The following is a 17,429-nucleotide window of genomic DNA, read 5'->3' on the forward strand; positions in this document are numbered from 1 at the left end:
CATTGTTGAAAGTGACTGAGTTGGATGGATCTGTTGGTAATACTTTTATTGACTTCTATTTAATATGTGAAAACCTTAAGGATGCTAGAAACATCTTTCACAAACATCAATAGAAGCCAAATATTGTCACTTGGTGTATTGGTTGTAGGATATACCCAACAAGGTTTTAGTGAGGAAGCTCTTGGGATCTACAAAGAAATGCTTAAGTGTGGCATGGAGCAAGATTGGGTAATATTTTTGTGTGCTCTAAAAGCATGTTGCAGGCGCAACTACCATAGCTCAATTGAAGTTGATGTATGATCACATAACAAATGTTGGTTTGGAGAAGGATATAGTTGTCAAAAATGCTCTTCTAGACACTTATGCAAAATGTGGAAGCCTTGAGGATGCAGATGGGGTCTTTAAGTGTGTTGTGGTGACCTGTGGTGCAATGATAGAAGGCTGCACTCATCATGGTCATGGCCAGGATGCCCTTCAGCTTTCAGTCGAACACAGAGCGAAGGTTTGGAGCCAGATAGAGTGGTATCAATCAGCACATTAAAGGCATGCTCTATCTAGTATAGATACCTTCGATCAGGGCAAGCTGATACATTCCCATGCTATTGAAGTTGGGTTTGAGTTGGATCCAGTGGTTGTCAATTCTCTCATTGACATGTATGCCAAATGTGGCTGCCTAGCTGATGCAAAATTTGATAATCTGGAATACTTTATTAACAGGATGTACCCAGCATGAACAAAGAAAAGAGAGTATGCAGCTTTTCCAGTGGTTGCCAGTTCTCGCATTGACATGTATGCCAAATGTGGCTGCCTAGCTGATGCAGACAAAGTCTTTGAGTGCTTGAAGTGTCAAAATTTGATAATCTGGAATACTATGTACCCAGCATGAACAAAGAGAAGAGAGTATGTAGCTTTTCCAGCAGATGATACAGCAGCATGTAGAACAAATCAGGTGACTTTTTTTTGTATTTTAAAGGTATGTACAGAATGTTCAAAGCTGCAGGTAGTTCACACATACATAATTGAAACTGGCCTTGAAACGAATGCTTCGGTTGGTAACACCATTATTGACATGTATGCGATACGTCAAAGGCTTATAGATGCAGTCAATTTGTTTGATAAAATGTCTAAGCATGACAGTGTAACATGGGGAGTGGCCATTTCAGGTTTTATACAGTATAACCACTTTGAAAAGGCTTTTCACCTTTTCCTTCAGATGCTTCAGGACGGGATGCAGCCAGATGAAGGCACATTTCTTAGCATTCTAAAAGCATGCTCTAAAAGACTTAGATACAGGCAACCTTATTCATGCAGGGATTTTGGAATCCAGTTTTGAACTTGATATTTCCATAGGGAATACCCTCATTGACTTGTATTATAACTGTCAAAATCTTGAAGGTGCATGGTTAATGTTTGAGGCTTTACCGAAAAGGGATTTGGTTATGTACAGTGCAATGATAGCAGCATCTACCATTGTTGGTGGTATTCAAAAGTGCTATCAATTTTTAAATCAAATGCAGCAGGAAACTGCAGAACCAAATGAGATCACTTATGTTAGCATCTTGGGTGTATGTGCCAAGATAGCAGCTCTTGATGAAGGCAATATAATCCATGGCCATATATCGAGGGTGACTTTACTGGTGATTTGTATGCTGCAAAATGTCTTATTGACATGTATGCCAAATGTGGCACCTTAGAATCTCTGCAGTGTGTTTGACAGTTGACAATATGCACTCCTATTTGGATTATACCCAATGGATGTAAAGTATCTGATCAATCATGTAATATGATGATGAAATCTGAGATACTGTTGAGCAATCTGTTGTTGAGCTGATGTATTTGATTATATTTACCAGCAATCATAGTGAATTAGCATAAATATGTGACTAAGAGTGTATTTAAAGGCAATTGGGAATAATATGAACCCTCCTGGTGCCCTGTCCTTCCAGGGATAAGATGAAAATGAGTCGATGGACTCTCATCCTGACTCTTCAGGATGCTGTACTAATATCTTGAATCTTGAGCGATTTAGTGGTGTTAACGGGTAAAGTTATTTAAGAAACATTCAGCATTGACTGCAAGAGCAGCAAGATGGGGATCCTTGTAAAATTTGCATCTGGTTGACTGAATATGTTGCAGCTCTTCTTCTCCACAATGGGTGCAGCTACTTGCATATCCAAATGTATGAATGTGGTTGCCTTGTAAAAAGATAATGGAAATGACTTAATGTTTTGGTTTGTTTGTTTGTTTGTTTCTTTGCTTTTTGTGCAAAATGCTGTGACTAATAATGTTACTGAAAAGTAAGGAAGAACAAGAATAGCATAGCTGGAGCTAAACAGTTGCATCACAAGATATCTATTCCTCTCACGGTGGTCCAAGAGGGATTAGAGAGAAGCCATGGAGGGGAATGCGTGGCACCATCAGGGGTAGCTATCCCGTTGTTGAAAGACGGAATGGTATGCTCTGATACCATGCTGAGAAACAGTAGGGTTTATTGGTAGAACACAATGTGTATGGCAAACATTGAGACAAAGAAACTTGAAAACATTGAAGAAGAAGATGAATGTAGAATGAGGAACACTGAGTCATGCTGATACAATGGAGCAGAGCTTGGAGATGACTGCATTGTCCTGGCTGATCAGGTGGCAGCACCTGGAAGGAATGTGCAGTGTGAAGGGAGTGAAATGTAGTCTTTGGGCAGAGGTAAGGATGACGAGGAAAAATGCTGCTTTACAGAGGGAGCGACACACGGTCCTTTGAGCAGTGGAATGTTAGAATAGACAATAGCAGATGAAGGAGAGCGATAGAGGGAGTGAAACACAGTCCTTAGGAGCTATTAAAGATGGTGTTGAAATCTCTTTGGATGAAGGCTGCTATAAAGATGACTGTTGGGAAACCCTTAATAAATGAACAAAACACAAAAACACAGGTATTTGATATAGGACTGATAGAGAGAGTGTAACCTGCTGCAGACAGCACGAAGCTGCTGCAAATGCAGCCTCCATAAAGTGTTTGATGTCTGGGAATTGTCACCTGGTGCTGGAGTAGCAACAGGAGTTGAAAACAAACAATAATGATGAATACGATCTGATGTACTAGTCCAAGGAGGAATGAAACTAGCAAATGCAGCAATGGAAATGATGAAGAACAGGTCGCAAGGTTGTGTGGAGCATAGAAGTGGGAAATGCCCTGAATGCCTCTTGGGAGGACCTCAAAATGCCAAAATGTAAGGTCTCTCTCTCTCTCTCTCTCTCTCTCTTTTTCGTAAAAGGTAATTGTATTAATTACAAAAAAAAAGGTACAAGTTTACATGATTACAAGATACACGATGGCTCTAAGCCAGCGTGTGTCAACTGTCAGTACAAAACCAGGACAGAGTTACACAAGTCATGGCAACTCGCATATGCCCAAAATGGCTTTGTTTAATGTGGCTAACTTAAGCATTAACATTTAACATTTTTCTTTTTTCTTTTTTAATGTTTCATCTTCATTTTTAATGTTATGGTTTCTATCCTTTCAATTCTTCATTTTAGTTGTTTTGAATGTTATCGTTTTAATTATTTAAATGTTATCATTTTTAATGTTTCACTTTGCTTTTAATGTTATTGTTTTAATGTCGTGCTTTTGTTCTTTGAGTTAGCAAGGCTTCATGGCACGATCCAATCCATAGGTGCACGATTTGTTTTAACTTCTAGAAGATCATAGGGAATTGTGATCATTTCTCTTTGCCATCTATTATGATAATGGCCTTGATCGGTTGTTTGGCTAAGAATGACTAGAACAAATTCTCTGTGTGTGTGTGCGTGTGTATGTGTGTGTGTGTGTTCCCATCCCCCCTGTAAGGGCTTTGTAGCTATACCATGGCGTTATTACCGGAAACACCTATATAGGGGTAGTAGTGACTCTGAGCCCTGCTTGGGTTCCACTCTATGTGTGATTCCCTATACCCAATGGTGAACCCTTTTATGTGCGGCATCATGAGGGTGTAGTCCTAGGATGTGCCTATGTTGTATCGTTGCTTTGATTGAATAATACAAGAGTATACCTTGTGTGCTGAGTGAGTAATGAGTACATGTGCGCTGAGTGAGTAACGAGTGCATGTGCATTACACTTGGTATCGGAGCAACTCTTTCTCAGAATGGAGTGTTCACGGAAGCAGGAGAGAAGATCTAGTGCCCCGAAGAGAACGAGTTGTAACGACCCACGTCGCGATGCCCTGCGTCGCGTTGACCTTGACGTGACGCCTTGACACGGTGATCCCAACATCATTCGCCATTTAAAGACGTGACGCGGCTTCCCTGTAGCACGACCACCACCCGAAGGCGAAACGGGGTTCTCTTGCGCCAACAACACCACCGACCACATGGAGGACGACAGAGAGAATGTATCCATCCCAACAATGGAAGATAGGAAGAAGAGTAGAGGGCAAGAATGGAGAGTAGCCCAAGAGGAGAAGATAGCCGGATTGGAGAGGCAGTTGGAGGGCATATCAGGCATACTAGAGTCAATTTGGAGGAATATGCAGATGAAGGAAGAGGAAGAGGAAGAGGAAAGGAGAAGAAAGCTAGCGGTGGAGCAGGGTTATAGAGAATAGGTGTTACTGCGACAAAAAGAGGAGAGAAGACATAAAATGCAAGAGGAGACGGATAGATTAGGTAGAGAGGAAACTTCTAGGAGGGCGCAAGATACAAGAAAAGACAATAAGAAGATAGTAGAAGTAGGAAGTAAGAAGGAGGACAAGAACAAGGACAAGAAGCATAACCATAGAGAAGAGGAAGATAGTGACAGGTCGAAGACGACTATGGAAAATTCAAGATGCCCCAACCCGCCAAGTACAAAGGAGAGAGAGACGGGATGGTCCTGAATTATGTCGGAATCACCGAAGATAGAAAGATGGAGGTGGCAGCCATCTACTTGGAGGAGGACGTGGCTGGTTGGTGCTTGCTGAAACAAGAGCAAGGTCACACCATCTTTTTAAGGTGGGAGAAACTCAAAGATTACTTCATTCCAAAGAGGGAGAAATTCAAAGTTAGAGATGAATGGAGAAACCTTAAGCAAACACAAGGGAAAATGGAGTAAATAAGCAAATATAGGCAGATCATGCTGCAACTACCAAACATGAGAGAGACGGATTGGTCCTGAAGAAGCGGATTGCAGAGGTGGACAGATGGTTGAAGTATGTACGAATCACCGAAGATACAAAGGTGGAGGTGACAACCATCTACTTGGAGGAGGACGTGGCTAGTTGGTACTTGTTGGAACAAGAGCAGGGTCACACCATCTTTTAACGGGAAGAACTCCAGTAGGAACTCAAAGATTACTTCATTTCAAAGAGAGAGAAATTCAAAGTTAGAGATGAATGGAGAAACCTTAAGCAAACACAAGGGAAGATGGAGTAAGTAAGCAAATACAGGTAGATTATGTTGTAACTACCAAACATGGACACTGACACCAAATTACATGGATTTTTATTTGGGATGCAAGAATGGGGTGAAAGAGATGTAGAGAGACAAGAGCTAACCAGCTTAGTAGAGGCCATGAGAATGGCCGAAAGGCTAGTGGACTTGGAAGGTAGGAGAACAACCCAGGGGAACTAGAACCAATTTAACACCAATCTCAATAACAATTCCTGGACCTCAAGACCCAATGCCCCTAGAGGCCCATTCACGGACACGCGGAGCCAAACTTCCAGCATAACACCAGTCGCGTGGCAATCCGCATTAGTGCCAAGAGGAACAATAGGTAGATGGGGGAACAACCACTACAAGCCAACTCCCAATGCATCATATGGCCCCACGGGTTCAAACACATCATGGTGGAGACTCCCAGGCCCAACCACAAGAATCAGATGTTTCAGATGCAGGGGACTACACTATCAAAACAGATGCCCCATGGAAGATATAGCCTCATTAAGTGGGTCGAGGGTGAACGCCACTAGTGCGTATGGAGGAGAGGAACTGCAACCTCTGCGCATCCAAGAAACCCCAAGTAGAAGTGATGAAAGCATGGACCACCCAAGAGTGGGAACAGTTAGTGCACGACCCCAATGCATGGCGGCCCGGGTAGCAACAGTCCATCACCTATATATCAAAGTAGAGTGAGCAAAGGGAATCAAGCTATCGTGGTGGACACAAGGGCCACTCACAACTTTATCACCTCGAAATGCGCATCCAAACATGGATTGAAATTGTCTAAGGCCCCGGAAGGATTAATGATAACATTCGCACAAGGAGAGGCCAAAGAAGTGAAACAGGTCTTTGCAATACAAGTAGAAGTTGGAAAATGGAAAGCAAAACTCAACTTCTTAGTAATCCCCATGGATGATTTTGAAGTTATCCTAGGCTTGGAATTCTATGACAAATAAGTCATTGCAATGTTTGGAAAGGGAGTTAATGAGATGATGCTAGATATGCAAGGAGAAGGCGTCAGAGTACCTTGCGAAAGAATGTAGTTGCCAGGCAAGACACCAATCAAAGTGCAAATGAAGGAGAACAAGCCAAGAGTCTCATGCCAAACAGTGAAGTCAAGTCCAAATCAACCAAGAGTGCCAACCCAAGCAACAGTGGGTCAAGGGAACCCTATTAGGCCACGCATCATGACGTGCAGTGCCAAGCAAGTGGAGAAATCAATCAAGCAAGGAGACATAGTTTACCTATGTATGATTCGACCTATTGAGCAAGAGGATACCAAGGAGCCCAAACATCAGACCAGTAGCACAGAAGTGGCAGAGATACTTGAAGAGTTCAAAGATGTAATGCCAGTAGAGCTACCCAAGGGTCTACCACCCAGGAGGGATGTGGATCATAAAATTGAACTTATTCCAGGATCCACCCCACCGGCCAGAGCACCCTATAAGTTGCGGTAGCATAAGCTATATGCCAAACCATAAAAATGTGAGTTTGCAGTAAAGGAGTAATACTATAGATTCTTGTTAGTTTCGGAGGAAGCTCTTTTTGCTTGAAGATATATTTGTGACTTGGTTCAAAATCAAGTCATAAGCCTAAATAAAGGGATTTGATGGAAGCAAATATTACAGAGGATTGGGATGACCTCCCTAATGAGTTATTTTTGAGCAAATGTGGGAAACTAAGGGCCCATTGACTCGTCTTTGCTAGCATATTTGGAAATCCATATTGATGCCTGTAGATTGGAATTGTAGTAATTTCTTTGCTACTTAGGGTTTCTTCTCTATCCACTTTAAAGAAGTGGAGGCCTATTTTAGCTATGGGTTCATTATATAAAATATTTTCCAAAGTCATTGCCAAGAGATTGCAAAAAGTGGAAACCCCGTCAATATGGATTCATTAAAGGATAGAACATCATGTATAGTATTTTGAATGTTCAAATGGGCATTGATTATGCCAAAGCCTTTGGCCAATGGGTAATTATGATCCGGTTAGATATTGAAAAGGCTTTTAATCATGTCAGTTGGTCCTTTATGCGCCAATTTATGTCTTCCATGGGCTTTGGTCCCCACATGAGTTCTCTTATTGACACTATTAGTCAGGATATAGTGGCACATGTTGCACTTAATGGGGAGTCACATTAGAGATTGCTTTATCTTGTTCTCTTCATCAAGGATGCCCTCTTAGTCCTTTATTGTTTGCATTGGTCACTTACCCCATGCTTTCTTTGCTGGATTGTTTGGGCAAGGATGGAAACATTGTTGGTTTATCTCTTTCTAGTGGCTCTCAACTTTTGGGTCAATCTTTGCCAAACGATTCCTTTATGTTCCTCAAGGTTGATCAAACTAATGTCAATGAAGCAATGGTAATTTGGAGTTTGCTTGTTGGTTTGGCCTCTGGCCTTCATATTAATGCTAAAAAATCAACCTTAATCTCTTGTACAGAGACAGATTTGCAAGAATTGGGTTGGCAGGGAGCTATTATTTCCAAAGGAGATATTACACGACACTTGGGGTATCCCATTAGTGTGGAAGTCCCTCCTTGAGCACTACTTGATTGGATATTCTCTAGAATCCATGATATGTTTATGTATTGGAAATCTCAAGGTTGGCCTCTTTATATGTGGCTCAAAGTCGCACAATCTATCATGATTGGTATAGTCTCTTATTTTCTACCCTTGCTTCCTTGGACTAGGAAGTCTCTCTTGGAATTGGTGTAGCCTATCCGTTTTATGTTATGAAAAAAGAAACGCAATCATTTGGGCCAGGTGTGGATATCATGGCAGCATATTTCTACTTCAAAACAATCGGGTGGAGTTGCTTTATTGGATGTTAATCTTCACATGATAGCTCTACTAGTGACATTCTTGCAAGCCCTTTGCGTGTAAACTCATCCTTGGATTGAAGTTGTAAAATTCTTTATTGAGGAGATTGGTATCTCCCATGGTCTCACAGTTATCCGGCATCTTGATGGCACGTGCTGAATTCTACACTGCCTCTTAAAGTGTTGCATTCTTTTCTTTTGATTCATTTGATTGCCTCTACTTCATCTTGCAATTTAGTGTCATCTAGACATCTGAAAGGAGGCTAATTCATTATAGGCAGAAGTGTTGGCCACATCTAGGTTGCTTCATTGGCCAAACAAATATTTGCGCCGAGATAAATTTAATCGGATGGCTCAATTGGGGCCGCAATCAATCCTATCATTCCTAGGTAGTACCTTCTTTATTCTTTCCGGTGGATACATCAGCACTTTTGGGTGCCTAGAGGATATAGCCAGATTTGGTCGACTTTGGAAGACTTGCTTCAACGGTATATTCCATTGCTTGCTCTTTAGCCTACTTCATCGTGATAGGATTGGATGTTTGTGAAACTGGATTTTTTTTAGAAACTCATGGAATTGAAGAAGCAGCTGCATGAATTAGAAGAACAAGGTTTCATTCGCCCCAACAAATCCCCCTTTGGTACCCTAGTGTTGTTTGTTAAGAAGAAGGATGGGGGACTTAGACTGTGTAGGCCTTTAACAAAATCACCATAAAAAACAAATATCATCTACCAGAAGATGGTAGAGGACAAGCGATGGGTTATTGAGAAAGCAGATAACGTTTGGTGTGCTTGTGATAGCAAAGAGAAGTGGTGGCAGAGACTTCTTGAATTATGGAGATCCAAGATTGCTTATTAGGGGAAGGTTTTTGTGTGGAGGTTGCTTATCGGACCTGCCCCTTCACCTTTGTCGTAGTCCCGTCTCAGCTCAGAGATAAGCATGGCTGGCCTGGATATGGCTTTTATCGACCAAACGGTGGCAGCCCTTGGTCCGGATTCTGATACAGAGGAACCGGAGGATATGGTTCCTTGCACAGAGGAGATGCCTCTTGCTCCTGACTGTCAGCTTGCGGGCAAATGTTCCAAGCATACGCCCGAAGAGACAATGGGTCATCAGGAATGTTCTTATGCTCAGGTGGCCTCTGATTCTGTGGATTCGCAAGAGATTGACTGGGAGCATTTGCTGGAGTTTGCCAATACGTTGCTTGGCGACTATATCCGACATAATCATGAAGCTTTTTCTGACTCGGGAATTGAAGAGGTTCTGGAAGCAACGGTGGATCCGAAAACTGTCATGCGCTCTTTTTCCGTGTTTTATGACCGTGTAGTTATACTCTTCTTCACTGGCAAGATCCCAGTGCTTTCCCATATTCGCCAGTGGCTGCACCATTTACTACAAGGGGAGTGTGTTGAGGAGATTTTTGTTGTGTCTCGAGGCTTTTATGAGGTGCTGTTGAAATCTGAGAAGCATCGGGCCGAGCTTCTGTCCAAACTACCATTGTTCTTTGATCGCCGTTTGGTCCATGTTGTGCCATGGCGCCCTATGGCAGACTTTCAGCGCCTGCTGCAACGTGAATGCCTGGTGTGGGTTGAGGTGGAAAATTGCACGGCTGTCTATTGGCCATTGTTAAAGGATGCCATGGCCGTTGTGGGAACGGTGTTGGTCCCTCCAAGCCTAAGGGCAATGAATAGAAACCGTTTGTGTATGCTATGGGACACTACCAGGAAGAGGCCTGCGTGGCTGCGCCTTAATTGCTCTGGCATGCATCCTTTGCATTTTCGCTTGAAATGGGGCAACTTTGCAGGACACTGCTTTTCATGTGGTAAATTGGGGCATTTTATGGCCGAATGCCCAGAGAGGCAACCGTCTTCAGATAATGTGCATGTTGTGCCGCCTATGGATGACATGGTGCTTGATGCTTCGTCACAGGAGGAAACCCAGCCATCCAGTGTTTTAGATAAAGGTAAACAACAGGTTTTGGGTTTGGATTTCCATAGCAATGACTGGCTAGAGGCACGTTCCAAAAAAGGTAAAAAGTTGGATGCTGGCCTGCCGGATTCTGGGCCTACTGTGTCACAGGATTCCATGCGCACGTATATGCGCAGGAAAGAAATGTTCTCTTCACAGCATGCTACGCGTACTATGGTTCCTTCTACTCCCCGTAATCAGTCTATGAGGAAAGTATATATAGACGGTCCAAAGGGCCCACCTGCTAAGTTGGCATTTGATTCTAGAGGTAATGTGATTAGACCCTGGGATCGTCGTTATCCCCGTTCCATCCCCAAGACGGTGGATATCCCATCTACCTCTAAATTTGGCCGGCATAATTCTTTTGCAGTGTTAGCTGATTTTCTGGATGATGGTATCCTTGATATTCTAGCAGACAAGGTTAAATCAAGGCAAGCGGTGTCTCGTTCCTGATTTTCTTTTTAAAGATATATGAAGATAGCCACGTGGAATGTGCGAGGCATTTATTCTCGTCATAAGCAACATGCCATGTGGACTGTCTTGCATGAGAATCAGTGGGATGTCTTGTGTGCGGTTGAGCACAAGAGTCACGATAAAGCAGGAAATCAGTCTTGCACGAGAGTCACGATAAAGCAACATGCCATGTGGACTGTCTTGCACAAGAATCAGTGGGGTTTCTTGATGGGGGATTTCAATGTGTGTTGACTCTTCACAATCCACTTCAGGGCATTCGGTGATGGATGCTCCGGAAAGTCGGGTATAGAATGCCTTTGCTCTTGCGGTACTTAAGCAAGATCTATGGTCTTGGTTAAAACCTTCATCTCCAGGGTTTACTTTCCATTCCGCATAGTTTGCATCTACATGGTCGCGGTTAGACCGAATGTACATCATGCAGGATGATTTTCTTCCTGAGATGCTGGAAATGAAAGTCTTGCAGGAATACGCCTTGTCGGACCATTTTCCTCTCCTGCTTGAGATACTGGCACAACCCATTGCACCTTTCATGTAGTGGTTGGATAGACTCCCTTTGCGTTTCAACTCGTCTTATTTGAAGCATTCAATCTTTCAGGGCTATATGCAGCAATTGATTGAGAGATTTTTATTGGACTTCGCCTCTGAGAGCACAGCTTTCTTTGAACGACTGCTCTCTAATGTGCAACGGGTTGCTCGGCAGTATGGGATCCATCATGCCTCTCTTTGTTGGCGGCGTCGACATGCAGCGGAGGACTTACTGGCTTTGGTTCGTTTGCTACTGGTGGACACCCCAGATGATGAATTTCTGCTGTCCTTGGCACAACGTTTGGCTGATCTTATTAAAGAATTTCAGTTGAAATCTTATCAGCAGGCCAAATTGCACAATTTGACTGACAATTTGCAAGATAGTGCTTGTCAGACTCATAAGTTCTTTCGCGCCTTGCATGCTTCTCCTGCTCGAGAAAATATGACCAGACTCCAGGATTCAGAAGGTCGCATGTTCACTGATCCGCAGACCATTGTCAATATGTGCAGAAATTATTTTCTGGATCTTCTTGGTTCTTCTCAGTCGCCTTCTGACTAGGTTACGCATGCACGCTCAGTCTTCTATGATCTGGTCCGCCATTAGGTTCCACTTGACATGCAAGCTACTTTGGAGGCAGATATTTGTGAGGAGGAGGTTATGGATGTTTTGTTACACCTGCCTAAGGATAAAAGCCTTGGTTGGGATGGTCTCACCAATGAATTCTTTGAGAGCTCGGCTACCCAACTGGTGAAGCCATTGGCGGCTATGTTTCAGCAGGTTTGGGAAACAGGGGTCATGCCTTCCTCATGGAAAGAAGGCCTTATCAAACTGCTTCCAAAGGTTCCTCCGCCGTCAAGGTTGCAAACATTGGAGACCAATTTCTTTGATGGGTTCGATGTATAAAATCTTTTCCAAAGTGCTCGCGAATCGACTCCACAAGCACCTTCCAGCTATTGTGCATCCTCTTCAATATGGTTTCATTAAGGGCTGCAACATTCTGCATAATATCTTAAATGTGCAAATGGCCATTGACTATGCAAGGCACTCTAGTCAGGAAGTGGTATTGATTCAATTGGATCTGGAAAAGGCGTTTGACTATTTAGACTGGTCTTTCATTGCAGAACTTATGTCTGCTATGGGTTTTGATATTCGGATGTCCCGATTGATCTACACCATTAGTGCTACGGCTTCTTCGTGCGTTATGCTCAATGGTGGGGTTACAGAGCCATTTGTCCTTGCACGCTCGGTGAGACAGGGTTTCCCTTTGAGTCCTCTCTTCTTTGCCCTGGTGACCCACCCGGTTCTTTCAATGTTATCTTCAATGGCAGCTTCTGCTCAGATGGCCGGATTGTCTCTTCCTTTGGGACAGCACTTCATTAGCCAATCTTTGGCTGATGATAGCTTTATGATTTTGCGTGCGGACAAGGACAACATTCGCAAGGCATTAGACGTTTGGACGCTCTTTGGTCATGCTTTTGGTCTTCGCATCAATGCCTTCAAATCAGCCATTCTTAGTTGCACGGAGTCTGATTTACAGTCATTGGGCTGGCAGGGTCAGGTTGTTCCCCGTGGCTCCATTGTCAGGCATCTTGGGTACCCGTTGGGTGTTGATGTTCGGCCAAAGCAACTACTGGAGTGGATTTCACAGAAACTGGCAGGTAAGTTTATGTATTGGAAGTCGCAAGCGTGGCCCTTCCATGTCCGCCTCAAAGTGGCTCAAACAATTATGCTGCCAATGCTCACATATTTCTTGCCATTGCTGCCGTGGACTCCTACTACTTTGAAGGCTCTCACTCGCCCCATTCGTTTCATGTTATGGAAGAAGGATTCATTGCCCGTAGGTATTTCGTGGATTTCGTGGCTACATACATGTACCCCCAAACGCCTGGGTGGTGGAGCTATTTTGGATGTTGAAACTCATATGCTGGCTCTTCGTTGGTCTCTTTTTCGCGCTATGTGCGTGGATCATCACCCGTGGACCATTATAGCCCGTTATTTTCTTGAGGACAGCGGGCTTCGGCATGGTAATACACGACTTTGGGGCTCTTGGTGGCATGTTCTTAATGCAGACTCTCGGTTTTTCAGTCCCTCCTCCTCTCTGTCATTGCATTTGGTCAGCTCCTGGAAAGTGGTGCTCCAAAAGGAGCGTTGGCATCCAGTGGAGGACCGCTTGTATACTAACTCCTTTCAACTAGAATTGTTGGCAGTCTCCAGATTAATTTCATGGGAAGACAAACATGAGCTCAGACCAAAATTTAACCGCATGGCCCGTTTGGGTGTGACTTCAATTGCGGATGCCACCCTTGCCAGTCGTAATGTCTTCGCATCGTTTCGTACTGCTAGGAGACTTTTCAGAATCCCGCGTGGATACCATGATTTATGGGAACAACTTTTGTTAGTGCTTTAGGGCATGCAATGGATCGTCCTTGGCAGGACTGGGACCTTGCAGGCCGGTTGAGTCTGGAAAAGGCCTCTGCTAATCAGGTGTATCATCTTCTGATTAAAGATCATCAATGGCTGGGTGTTAAAGCTAATACTGTATGGGGATTGCGGAAATCACAGTCATGGTGGAAGGCAATTGTGATGGAGGGCTGGTTGAATAAGACTCCTTTCAAATGTAAGGTCTTTCTTTGGCGGGTGATGATTGGTGGTCTTCCTCTTGCCTCGGCCCTTTCCAATCGTTGAATCTCGAATGGCAATTGTTTCTTCTGCACCACTACTGTAGAATCGGCCCGACATCGATTTATTTCTTGCCCTCTTGCCAAGAATATCTGGTCGCTCGTCACAGGTTTGGCGCGCAGTGGTGGGGTCCTCACTAACTCCGTTCGATTGGGTTTTTGTGCGCCCAAAATACCCCACACCGCCACAGTTGCATATGAAGATCTTATTCCACTTTTTCAGATACTGGGGATGCTGGCACAATTAGACCACTCGGAATGCCTTTCTTTTTGATTCGGCCTCTAATGTATCGAGACACATTGCCCCGCTTAAAGGTCTCTTGCATTGGCAGATAGATCTCATTCGGCACTCGGACTTGCTCCCTCAGGAGGACTTACTTCCTTGGCCTATGGCAATTTCCTCTGGGTCTTTGCCATGACTTGTTTAACTTTTTCGTGGCTTAATACTGGGATTTTACACACGTTGGCTTAGAGCCTTCGTGTATCTTGTAATCATGTAAACTTGTACCTTTTTTTCGTAATTAATATAATTACCTTTTATGTGAGAGAGAGAGAGAGAGAGAGAGGCCCAGTTGCTGTAAACCCTAAGTCCAACAGTTGTTAGAGAGGCAGTGTCTTGACTCGCGTTCCCATGGATTTGTACACAGAGAGAGAGAGAGAGAGAGAGAGAGAGAGAGAGGAGGGAAGCATGGCTGGTCTGGATATGGCTTTTATCGACCAAATGGCGGCAGCCCTTGGTCCGGATTCAGATACAGAGGAACCAGAGGATATGGTTCCTTGCATAGAGGAGATGCCTTCTGGTCCTGACTTTCAGCCTGCAGGCAAATGCTCCAAGCATACTTCGGAAGAGACAATGGGTCATCAAGAATGTTCTTATGCTCAGGTTGCCTCTGATTCTGTGGATTCTCAGGATATTGACTGGGAGCATTTGCTGGAGTTTGCCAATACTTTGCTTGGCGATTATGTCGAACATAATCATGAAGCTTTTTCTGACTCTGGATTTGAAGATGTTCTGGAAGCCAGGGTGGACCCGAAAAATTTCTTGCGCTTTTTTTTGGTGTTTTATGATCGTGCTGTTATACTATTCTTCACTGACAGGATCCCAGTGCTTTCCCATATTTGCCAGTGGCTGCACCATTTACTACAAGGGGAGTGTGTTGAGGAGATTTTTGCTGGGCCCCGAGGCTTCTATGAGGTGCTGTTGAAATCGGAGAAGCATCGGGCTGATCTCCTGTCTAAACTGCCATTGTTCTTTGATCGTCGTTTGGTCCATGTTGTGCCATGGCGCCCTATGTCAGATTTCCAGCGCCTGCTTCAACGTGAATGCCCGGTGTGGGTTGAAGTGGAAAATTGCCCGGTTGTCTGTTGGCCTTTGTTAAAGGATGCCATGGCTGTTGTGGGAACTGTTCTGGTCCCCCCGAGCTTAAGGGCCATGAATCGTAACTGTTTGTGTATGTTATGGGACACTGCTAGGAAAAGGCGTGCATGGCTTCGTATTAATTGCTCTGGCATGCATCCTTTGCACTTTCATTTGAAATGGGGCAACTTTGTAGGACACTGCTTTTCATGTGGAAAATTGGGGCATTTTATGGCCGAATGCCCAGAGAAGCAACCGTCTTCAGATGATGAGCATGTTGTGCTACCTATGGAAGACACGGTGCTTGATGCTCCGTCAGAGGATGCAACCCAGCCACCTAAAGTTTTGGATAAAGGTAAACAACCTGTTTCGGGTTTGGATTCCCGTGGCAATGTCTGGGTAGAGGCACGTCCCAGAAAAGGTAAAAAGTTTGATGTTGGCATGGCGGATACTGGGCCTAATGTTTCACAAGATTTCATGCGCACATATGTGCGTAGGAAATAAATGTTGTCTTCAGAGTACGCTGCACGTACTATGGTTCCTTCTGCCCCCCCGTAATCAGTCTACTAGGAAAGTATATACAGACGGTCCAAAGGGCCCACCTGCTAAGCTGGCTTTTGATACTAGAGGAAATGTGATTACACCATGGGATCGTCGTTATCCCCGTTCCATCCCCAAGACAGTGGATATTCCGTCTACCTCTAAAGCTGGCCGTCAGAACTCTTTTGCCGTGTTAGCTGATTTTTTGGATGAGGGTGTCATTGACATTCTAGCAGAAAAGGTTAAATCGAGGCAAGCGGTGCCTCGTTCCTGATTTTCTTTTTTAATACACATGAAGATAGCCACGTGGAATGTGCGCGGCATTTGTTCTCGCCATAAGCAACATGCCATGTGGACTGTATTGCATGAGAATCAGTGGAATGTCTTGTGTCTGGTTGAGCACAAGAGTCATGGTGAAGCAGACAAAGTTGTGGATTGCCATGGGTTTTGCTTGTTTTATGCAGGGACACACGCCGAGCATTATTCTGGTGTTCTTATGATTGTACATGAGAAATATCAACCTGTTCTTATTAAAAATGATGTATATGGCCGCTTTGTGGTAGTTGAAGTTTTATTTGAAGGAGAGATCTTATGGTGCTGGGCCTCTATGCTCCGAATGACCCTTTATCCTGCCGGGATCTTTGGAATACTTTGAAGACCTGCTTGTCACTTGGCAGACGGGGTTTTTATATGGGGGATTTTAATATGTGTGTTGATTCTTCACAGTCCACTTCGGGGCATTCGGTGATGGACACTCCGGAAAGTCGGGTGTGGAATGTGTTTGCGCTTGCTGTACTTAAGCAAGATCTATGGTCTTGGCTATAGCCTTCTTCTACAGGGTTTACTTTCCATTCGGCGTAGTATGCAACTACATGGTCGCGATTGGACAGCAATATGCCTTGTCGGACCATTTCCCTCTCCAGCTTGAGATACTTGCACAACCCATTGCACCTTTTATGCAATTGCTGGATAGACTCCCTTTACGTTTCAACTCGTCTTATTTGAAGCATTCAATCTTTCGGGGCTATATGCAGCAATTGATTGATAGATTTTTATTGGACTTCGCCGCTGAGGGCACTGCTTCCTTTGAACGATTGTTCTCTAATGTGCAGCGGGTTGCTCGGCAGTATGGGATCCACCATGCCTCTCTTTGTCGGGGGTGTCGACACGCAGCGGAGGACTTACTGGCTTTGGTACGTTCTCTGCTGGTGGACACTCCAGATGATGACTTTCTGCTGTCACAGACGATGCATTTGACTGATCTTATTAAAGTGTTTCAATTGAAATCTTATCAGCAAGCCAAATTGCAAAATTTGATTGAGAATTTGCAAGATAGTGCTTGTCAAACTCATAAGTTCTTTCGCACTTTGCATGCCTCTCCTGCTCGAGAAAATATGACTAGACTCCAGAATTTAGAAGGTCGAATGGTCACTGACCCTCAGACTATTGTCAATATGTGGAGGAATTATTTTCTAGATCTTCTTGGTTGTTCTCAGTCACCTTCTGACCAGGTTACGCATGGACGTTCAGTCTTCTATGATTTGGTCCAACATCAGGTTCCACTTGATATGCAAACTACTTTGGAGATAGATATTTGTGAGGAGGAGGTTATGGATGTTTTGTTACGCCTTCCTAAGGATAAAAGTCCCGGTTGGGATGTT

General features: G+C 44.0%; 1 protein-coding gene across 12 annotated transcripts in view; it reads left to right on the forward strand.

Moving 5' to 3' along the window:
- The window catches only part of LOC148032910 (pentatricopeptide repeat-containing protein At5g56310-like), a 115,492-nt gene that overhangs the window by 84,733 nt on the left and 13,330 nt on the right, over window positions 1–17,429 (forward strand). For 5 of the 12 annotated variants that reach the window (XR_015691680.1, XR_015691677.1, XR_015691678.1 and 2 more), the window contains one exon: window positions 149–2,106. The exons of 5 other annotated variants lie outside the window; for them this stretch is intronic. The gene's annotated coding sequence lies outside the window, so the exon portion shown is untranslated. Of the gene's footprint in view, window positions 1–148; window positions 2,107–17,429 lie in introns of those variants that run through there. 2 more of the 12 variants (XR_015691683.1, XR_015691682.1) reach the window with 2 other exon arrangements.

Source organism: Lygodium microphyllum, chromosome 8 (assembly GCF_053477565.2).
Source record: "Lygodium microphyllum isolate KBCC chromosome 8, Lygodium_microphyllum_v1.1.10, whole genome shotgun sequence".
NCBI lineage: Eukaryota > Viridiplantae > Streptophyta > Polypodiopsida > Schizaeales > Lygodiaceae > Lygodium > Lygodium microphyllum.